This window comes from Nilaparvata lugens, chromosome Y, assembly GCF_014356525.2.
Source record: "Nilaparvata lugens isolate BPH chromosome Y, ASM1435652v1, whole genome shotgun sequence".
NCBI classification, from domain to species: Eukaryota; Metazoa; Arthropoda; class Insecta; order Hemiptera; family Delphacidae; genus Nilaparvata; species Nilaparvata lugens.
This window is the reverse complement of record NC_052519.1, coordinates 5,753,229-5,762,607: the sequence shown is the minus strand read 5'-3', so window position 1 is coordinate 5,762,607 and position 9,379 is coordinate 5,753,229. Positions and strand designations below refer to the sequence as shown.

The 9,379-nt window shown below is 33.0% G+C and overlaps 1 protein-coding gene across 1 annotated transcript in view; it reads left to right on the top strand.

Annotated features, from left to right (window-relative positions):
- LOC120355115 overlaps window positions 1–9,379 on the top strand; it is a 201,009-nt gene that overhangs the window by 187,191 nt on the left and 4,439 nt on the right. The gene's annotated exons all lie outside the window — the stretch shown is intronic.

Below are 9,379 nucleotides of genomic sequence, written 5' to 3'. Positions count from 1 at the left end.
AATAATCAATCCTGAATCGTCTTGACCTCCTCTATTGATATAAGTTATGTACGGTAGGACTCAATGCTGGATTCCGCGGCCCATACACTTAGGTGCAGCCAAAATTCTATACTATTCCATAGAAAAATTAGTTTATGAATTCAGTCTCTGTATTTGATAATTTCATAAACTGTCACCTATCTATAAGTTGGGTAAAACTGTATTTGAGAGTCGGCGGAAGTGAGTTGCTGTTGGCGACGACACAACCCTTGTTGGGAGAAGATCCTCGCCTGCAGCTGCCACCCTTGAGTTGGAGGAGTCCTTTGCTGGGGCAAAACACAGATTTCAGGAGAACAGGTTGTTGCTCAACGTCGGCAAGACACAGAATATCATGTGCACTCTGAGAAACCATTTCAATCATTCATTAAATGAACCAGTGAAGTTTCTGGGATTCAACATTAATCCAAAGTTAACATGAAGTGCTCATGTGGATGCTGTATGCAAAAGATTGTCTCGTGTGGTCTACCTGTTGAAAAGATTGAGGTGCTTGCTGATTGAAGAGCATTTGATTATGGCCTACTACTCACTGTTCTATAGCCACATTATCTATGGTATACTGCTGTGGGGACACTCTTTACACTGTGAGAGTATTCTTCTGCTACAGAAAAATACAGTTCGGATATTATCATCCAGCGGTCATTTGGAACACTGTAGGCCACTCTTCGACGGAATTCTTGCAGTTTTTAGTCAGTTCATCTTTGCTTCCCTGGTTGGTATTAGGAATACCAATCTGACAGGGAATCTGAGGGGGTTGCAGAGAGCCTACTCACTTTGAAATGCTCTCGAAGTCAATGTTCCACAATGAAGGCTAAGTAAGGCTCAGAACTTATCCCAATATTGCTATTAAATGTTTACCTACCTTCATCTGTGCGTCATTTGAGTGACAGTGAATTTAAGAGGAGACTCAAGTCCTGGCTGCGTGCCAGACCATACTACTCCTTAAGTGAATTTTTTCAGGAGTCTAAAGGTCCTAAAGTGCAAGATAAATTACTTTTAACATGAAGAGGAGAAACCCATTTCTCCCTCCACAGTTTGTAGTGTGGACACAGACGGACATCCTGCGCATAATTGGATGCGCCGTGTTATTTTGCTGGGAACGCGGAATTCGCTAACTGGAATTTGGCTAACTGTGGTTGTGGAAGTGACTGGCTAGGAACTCACTGATTCTGTCACAGACAGGATTGGCTAACTCTGGAACCCGCTGATTCTGGCCAGAGAATTGTGGAGAATTGGAAATGGCTAACTTTGGAAGTCGCTAACTGGCAACTCACTGATTATGACGTCATCGTTTTCACCTTTCTCCTTTCTTCATCGTCTCCTCATCATCCTCATCCACCTCCACAAACCCCTCTACAACCACAAGCTCCTTCTCCTACTCCTCCTCCTCCTACTCCTTCACCTCCTCCTCCTCCTCCTTGTCATCATTATCCTCCGGCCAAATTATCATTTCTTTATATAATATTCTAGAGGGTATTGAATATATTGCCATGATTGAATTCTGATTCTGATTTTATAACTTTGGCATAGCTTTGTACTAATGATAATAACATTGTTGTTATTATTAGTACAGAAGTTATTATACTATTATTATTATTATTATTATTATAATTATTATTATTATTATTATTATTATTATTATTATTATTATTATTATTGTATCAAGGAATATACGTGTATTATACACGTATCAAGGAAGCAGTGCCAGAATCCAAACGTGGTTTTCAAAGTATGGATGAACTATCGATTAATAATTAATAAAAATAGTTTAATTAATATGTTTTAGTTTTTTATCTTGGCTAAATAGTGATTAAAAGTGATAGGAGTGATAAGAAGTGGCTGCAGGAGATGTGGTGAAATGAAAATCGGTCTGTACTGAAATCGCAATTTGAGGTTGGAAAAGTGAGAATTGAATACCTGAATTGAATCCATTCACGTAATTTATTTTGATTGAATTGAATTTTATACAAGGAGGAACAATGAATTGCTCAGTTTGTGATAATGATTTACCGATTGATAACGACTACATTGTCTGCAGCAGATGTCAATCCGGTCTTCACTATGGCTGTTCTGGAGTCTCTAAAAATACTTGGAAAGCAAAAGGTAGTCAGAAAAAAGGAGAATGGGAATGTTCAAAATGCAGATCTAATAGGAGCAGATTAAATAGCGTCGAAGATGAACCTACAGAACCCACTTACATCGCGCTTAAATCCATGATGGAAAAACTGTTTGCAAAACAAGAAAAAGTGATCAATGAGAAAATGGATGAAATGATGACGATGATCAAGAATGTCGAAGAGAAAGTAGGAGAAATGAGGAAAGACATCGAAGTGATTCAAGGGGATTCGGCAGCGCTAAGAAAAGAGTTGGAAGACTTGAAAATAACAGTGGAGTGTGAGCGGCAGTATGCAAGATCGAGGAACATCATCATTTCAGGTATACCCTTCAAAAAAAAATGAAGATCTAGCTCAGAGCATCACTACTTTACTGGGAAAAATAGAAATAGATATAAGAACGCAAGATATCTCAACTCACCGATTGCCATCAAAAAATGAAAACCATAGTCCTGCTATTCTGCAACTAAACTCGAGAGCGGTCAGGGATAGAATCATCAAAGCAGCAAGGAAACGTAAGCCGGATACTGGATTAATTAACCCCGATCTTCCCAAGAAGGCAATATACTTCAATGATCACCTGACGCCCTATTTCAACACACTGATGATGAAGGTAAAGGAGATTAGTAAAAAGAAAAATTATAAATGTGTTTGGATGAACGGTGACAGAATCATGGTCAGAAAGGATGAACTTTCCAAAGGTATTAGGATTATAAAGCTAGAAGATTTGGATAAAATGACTTAAATAACACTTAATGATCATTGGCCAAATAAATTATCTATTTTTTACAGTCAAAATTATCATCAATTAATCTAATAAGATTATTTTCACTAATATCTAGAAACAAAGAAATTTCTATACATTATTCTTAGTATTATTATCGTTCTGTGATTGTTAGGATACTGTTATTATTGTTTTTTTTACAGCCTACATAAATATTAATTGCATATTATCATTAATAAATAGTATATTGTTCCTAATTCAATTTAAAAACAGTAGAAATTGGTAAAATAGAAAAAATATAATATTGTAAGTACATTCGGTAGATAAGATTATTCAATTAAATAACGATGATTTAAATAATGATGAGGATTTCAGAGTGTTTCAAAATTTAAGTCAATCTAGAGAGTTTTTAAAAAAAAGAGAATCAATTAATGAAGTGAATATTGTTAGCATTAACATTAGATCATTGAGGAAGAATTGGGATTTTTTGAGAGCAGAAAGTAATGATATAATTAATGAGATAGATGTTTTAGTTCTTAGCGAAATTAATATTAAAAATGAAGAAATCAATTTGTATGGAATTCCAGGATTTGTGAATTTAATGAAATGTAGGTCAGATGGAAGAGGGGGTGGTGGAATAGGAATTTTCTATAAACAATGGTATGAAGTAGAACAATATAATATAGAATTTGAATCGGCTGAACTGGTTGCTATGAAACTCTGTGGTAGAAGTAAGACTGTAATACTAATAGCAATATACAGACCTCCTAATCTAAATGTGAATCTTTTCAAAGAGAAACTAGACAGTTTTTTATCATCTGAAATAATAAAAAATGAAAAAAACATCGTCATAGTGGGAGATATCAACATATGTTACCTAACAAACATGTACGGGGCAAACAATTATATAAATGTGTTATACTCTCATGGCCTATATAACAGTATCCAAAAACCAACAAGAGAAGAAATCTATAATAATACATTGGTATCAACTTGTTTGGATCACGTTAATTTAAAGGTAGACGAAAGTAGCTCCCATATTTCCTTTTTAATTGAAAGCAAGGTTGCAGATCACTATTGGACAGGAGTTAAATTACTGAAAAACCACACAGATGAAGATCAATGTTCTATAGAAGATGAACATAAAGCTATTATATCAACAAGGAAGGTTAATGAATTGATTCGAGCTGAAAATTGGTGGCCAATATTAGATTTAAGAGAACCATCAGAGATTTATAACGAGCTAGTTAGGAGGTTCCATAGCATTTATGATAGGAGTATAATAAAGGTCAAGTTAAGAGCAAATAATATACATAATCCCTGGTTCAATGATAGTATAAAGCGAATGATAGAAAGAAAAAATGAGGTTTGAAAAATGGTTAAGAGAGACAAATATAATATAGATCTGAGAAATCAATTTAAAATTATTAGAAACAAGTTGACTGACTTGATTAGAAAGGAAAAAATGAATTATTATTTTAGAGTGTTTAACAATAACTTTAATAACACGAAGAAAACTTGGGAAATCATAAATCAATTTGTTAACAAGAAGAAAAGACCAGCTCTAAAACAATCAATTAAGGCTAATTTTAATTTAAATGAAAATAATGAACTTAACAGAGAGATTTAAAAGGAGCTTTAAAGAAAAAATAGAAGAAATTACAACAGAGATGAATGGACAACATTTTGATATGACCTTGAACTTAACAGAAGGGAACTACACAATAGGTAATAAGATGAGTATGTATTTTCAAAAAATGAAAGAACAACACCTCCATAGTATTATTGGTAAACTTAACAACAGATCATCTGCTGGTCCTGATAAGATCAGATCACTAGATATAGTAAATAATATTTTCTATCTAAAGCTGGTTCTTATGCATCTATTTAATCGAATAATTGAAACAGGGAAGATACCTCAAAGCTTAAAAGTAACGTATCTCAGACCTATCTACAAAAACGGGGTAAAGAAAAGTGTGGATTCTTATAGGCCAATAGGATCGATTTCAGTAGTCATGAAAATCCTGGAACACTTTATTAGTATGCAATTGAATCAATACTTGACTAGACATAATATAATAAATGAGGCACAATACGGTTTTGTTTCAAAAAAATCAACAATAGATTTGTTAGAGAAAATGACAGACGATATCTTTGAGGCCTTAGATGATAATAAATTTGTCATAACAGTAGCAACAGACTTAACAAAAGCGTATGATCTAGTGAATTATGAAATAATGCTGCAAAAAATAAAAAAAATAGGCATTGGTGGGAATTTGCTGAAGGTGTTTGAAAATTACTTTGTAGAAAGAAAAATTCATGTAAACATAGGTGAATATGTTAGTACAGATTATAATCAAATATGTGGATTGATTCAGGGCAGCATTTTATCTCCTGTTTTATTCAATTTGTATGTGAACGATTTAGCAAGTCTCAAATTCAGAAGCAAATTACTGCAGTATGCAGATGATAATATTCTATAATTATATGATACACACTGATCTGAATATAGGTATGAGATACATGCAGGAAGACTTGAACTTAGCGAATAAGTATTTTTTCAATAATGCTATCAAGATAAATTAAAAGAAAACTAAAGTTATTATATTTAGAAATCATAGAATCAATATCAATATACACAACCATAGGTTAATATGCCATAAGGTAAATTGTCTTAGAGATAGGTTGAGAAATGATTGTACATGTCAACAATTAGAGTTCAATGAAAGTATTAAACATTTGGGAGTGTTTTTTGATGCAGACATGCGATTTGGTTCACATAATGATAGAATTTTGAAAATTATGAAGGCTGCTCTGTATAAGTGCTCTAGAATTAGCAGGTGCTTTCCAATTAGTACTAAAATAATAGTCTATTTTTCCATGATACAAGGTGTAATATTTTATGGAATAACATTGCATAGTTTGGCACCAAGTTATTTGAAGCAGCCTGTCTATGATGTAGTTAGGAGAATAACGCAAACTTTGTTCAATGGAATTGAGATTCACTTGTTGGGTATCATGTCAATGGAAGCTCTTGCTAAATATACTGACCTGTCCAGAAATTATTTTAAAAATGAATTCAGGGAAGTTAATGAGATAGGTTATGGTTTAAGAAATAGGGCATTTAGACCGCAAAGATATAATAATAACTATGGTAAGAGATTATCAAAATTTAGAATTCCTTACCTGCTGAATTGTCTGCCACCTGAGTTGAGGAATTGCAAGGAAAAAGCGAATTGAGAACAAAATTGAAAGATTTCTTTATAAGAATAGCTGAATAGGATAAAACATCTTTTTCCAAGTGATTTTATTATGTGTTAGTGTGTTAAAATTTAGTCAGGTTAGTAAGTAGTCATGTTATAAATATGTAAAGTTAGTAGCATACTAAAGTTAGTGAACAGAGAAGAAAAGGAAACATAAAAATAAAAAATTCCAATAGGCTAGATTGATTTTAATATGGAAAATAGAAAGAAAGTATTGTATGTAAAATGTAGTATGCTGATAGGTTTAAGATTATAAAAAAATATTGTAATGAATTATTACTGATGTTTATAAATTTTGAAGGTTATTTGATTGTGCTTCTGTGTTGTGTTCGATTGTGTAGTCTCTAGTCTCTATAGTCTGACGGCTACGGCCATCTGAATTTCGTTACTTGTGTATGAACAGTCAAAGAATTAAAGAGCGACTCAAGTGGTGAAAATCGGAACTTACTGTATGTCAAACTCTCAAGAATTTCCTCATTGTAGAATAAATACAGTAATGATTGAATGTGAATATATTATTATCGGTATTATGTAAATGATTTTGACACTCCTCAATTAGCTATAAGCTAGAGGAGTAACTAAAAGCACTGAGTGTATTATGATTGTAATGTAATTTGAAGAAATGAATAAATTGAAATTGAAATTATTATTATTATATTATTATTATTATTATTATTATGACATTTAAAACAATAATAATAGAATTATTTGAATGAATTTGAATTCGAATTAATATTGTATAATATTACATCAACAGAATTAAATATGATAATAACATTGTTGTTACTATTATATATTCGTTTTAACTCTGTTCTGTAACTATTATTCAGATAATTTTAATTCAATTACATTTATAGAATGAGCGTTAGCGAGTTGACTTAAGCCGCGTTTGGACCAAAGTTATTGACAAAATTTTAACCTAATCTCTATACAGAGTGTCCACTGAATCAGGCTCAGGAAATTCCCGTACATTCCCCGTATATTTCACGTTCTTCCCGGTTTTCCTTGCTGGTTGAAACAAACACATGTTTATTGGAAGAATATAATATTCTCAAATAACAATCTCAAAAGTGCAAAAGTATGTTATTCATCAAAATGTAGCACCATTATACGATTATAACTATGTATTTTGAATAATACAAAAAAGGCAATTTAGTTTAGAAGAAAAATCGAAACTCGCTAATCTACCCTTTACCCTTTAAAACATTATAGTCCAGTCACTACCAGTATATACATTGGTGTTTGCAATATATATTTTAGTTTGATTTTTCAATAAATCGTTTGGATACATTAGAGAATTCTAGAGTCTAGAACCAATATTTCATGCAAAATTTTCAATATCCTCTAATTGTCACAATTTAAATGTACAATTCAAAATCCCTCTGGGTGTAATTTTGTGCTCTTCAACCTGTGACCGGAGAGCGCACAAAATCACGCCCAAAGGGATTTTGGATTATACATTTGAATTGTAGCAATCAGAAGATATTGTTGATTGAAAACTAAAATTCATTAAAATTAATTATTTTGTTGAAATTTTACTCGTTTTTGTGACTCAGAACACATTACATATAGATTGATCCCTCACATAGTATATTTTCTACTATTTGATTCTGTACATGAATTCGTAACAACTGGTTGAATCAGACTGACTCAAAACAAACCTTTCACATACCAGATTCTGCTAACCATGATAGTATTCTCACTGCAAGCTTTTCTCACTTGAAAACGTTTCATTACTCAGAAGCGAATAGTGTTATCAAATTAGCACCTCCACTCGACAGAAAAGTTCTCTTCCCAAGTTCCCTTGAAAGGCAAAATGTCAAGCTATGTGTTAAGGTATTTGATGAGAAAAATGTAGCAGCTTTAAAAGAATGCAACATTCAAAATGAAAATTTTGAAACCCATGGAGAAAATCCATGCTAATTGTGAGCTCATAGAGCATCAAATTCTCTTCAATTTGATGTATTATTCCACACTTTTACGCATTTCCCTACGACTTTTGCAGCAGCTTTATCTAGTGTTGAATATGAAATTTCCAGTTTTGCAACAATTGACCAATTAACAAATGAATTTTGAAGGAGAGTTTTGAACACAATTTTTGACTTTGCAGCGTTGTTGATACTATAGTTAGGAGGAGAACATATCAGAAGTCTCCATCCCTACCCCATTTTTTGAAGTGATGAGGGTGATTTAAATGTTGCATTCTTTAGCTTTTTGCTTCCACGCTTATATTTTTGCAACAATGCGTTCAACCAAGATAACTGCTCTAAATTAAGTTTGATTGATTCTGTACAATTCCTGTTGAGTGGAGTTTTGTGATATTTCCAACAGTTTTCAAGAAATCCGGTCTTGAAAGTATGTAATTGTTGGAATAACAGGTTTTCATCAAATTTTTGAATTTTTTTTATTCAAAGTATGGAAGGTATAGAAAAAGTCGTGGAATGAATATTGTAGGAAATTATGTAAGCTTAGTCATGTAGGTTAGTAGGCTGTAGGCTGTAGGCTGTAGGTTAGTCATGTCCGTAAGATGTATAGTTTTCGAATTATATGCAAGAAACCAAAAAATTGTACTTTTGAACCACCACCACCACCCCCTCAGCAAAGTGGGTAGAGATGGGGACTTTCGATATGTTCACCACCTTACTACCCTAAAGAGATCCGCGGGGTCAAAAATTGTCTTCCTAACTTTTCCTTCTATAAACTTTTTTGAGCATTCATTGCCTGGACTAGTACCCGCAATGCAAAAACGCATTCTTCGATGTGTTTATATTTTCATCAATAAATTGTAAATCTCTACGATATGTTTTATTCAATTTGTTCAGCCTCTTCCTCATTTAAGACATCAAGTCAAGTCACTGATAAACTGACTGACGCACTGTACAGTTGGCCGAAAACGCTGTGGAGTGTCGTGCAGAGTACAGTTCAGTACTGTTCTGAATGTTGCAAATCGATGGAAATAACACTCCCTTATTCCTTGATCAAAACTTTATTATTGACTAGCATGTAACCTGTGCTCTGCAAGGGTCTATTTTAAAACTTGACAAATTGAAAACTTGACGTAATGAAAATTTGAAGAATTTAAAACAGGCCTATAACCATCCTCGGTTAATTAAGTATCTATATGCAAAATTTCAAGTTGATCAGTCTAGTAGTTCAGACGTGCGTCAAACATAATTTTCCTATCCTGTACCAATATAAGCCAGCTCTTTACTTTATTATAGTATAGATTGGTGAGCCTGAGA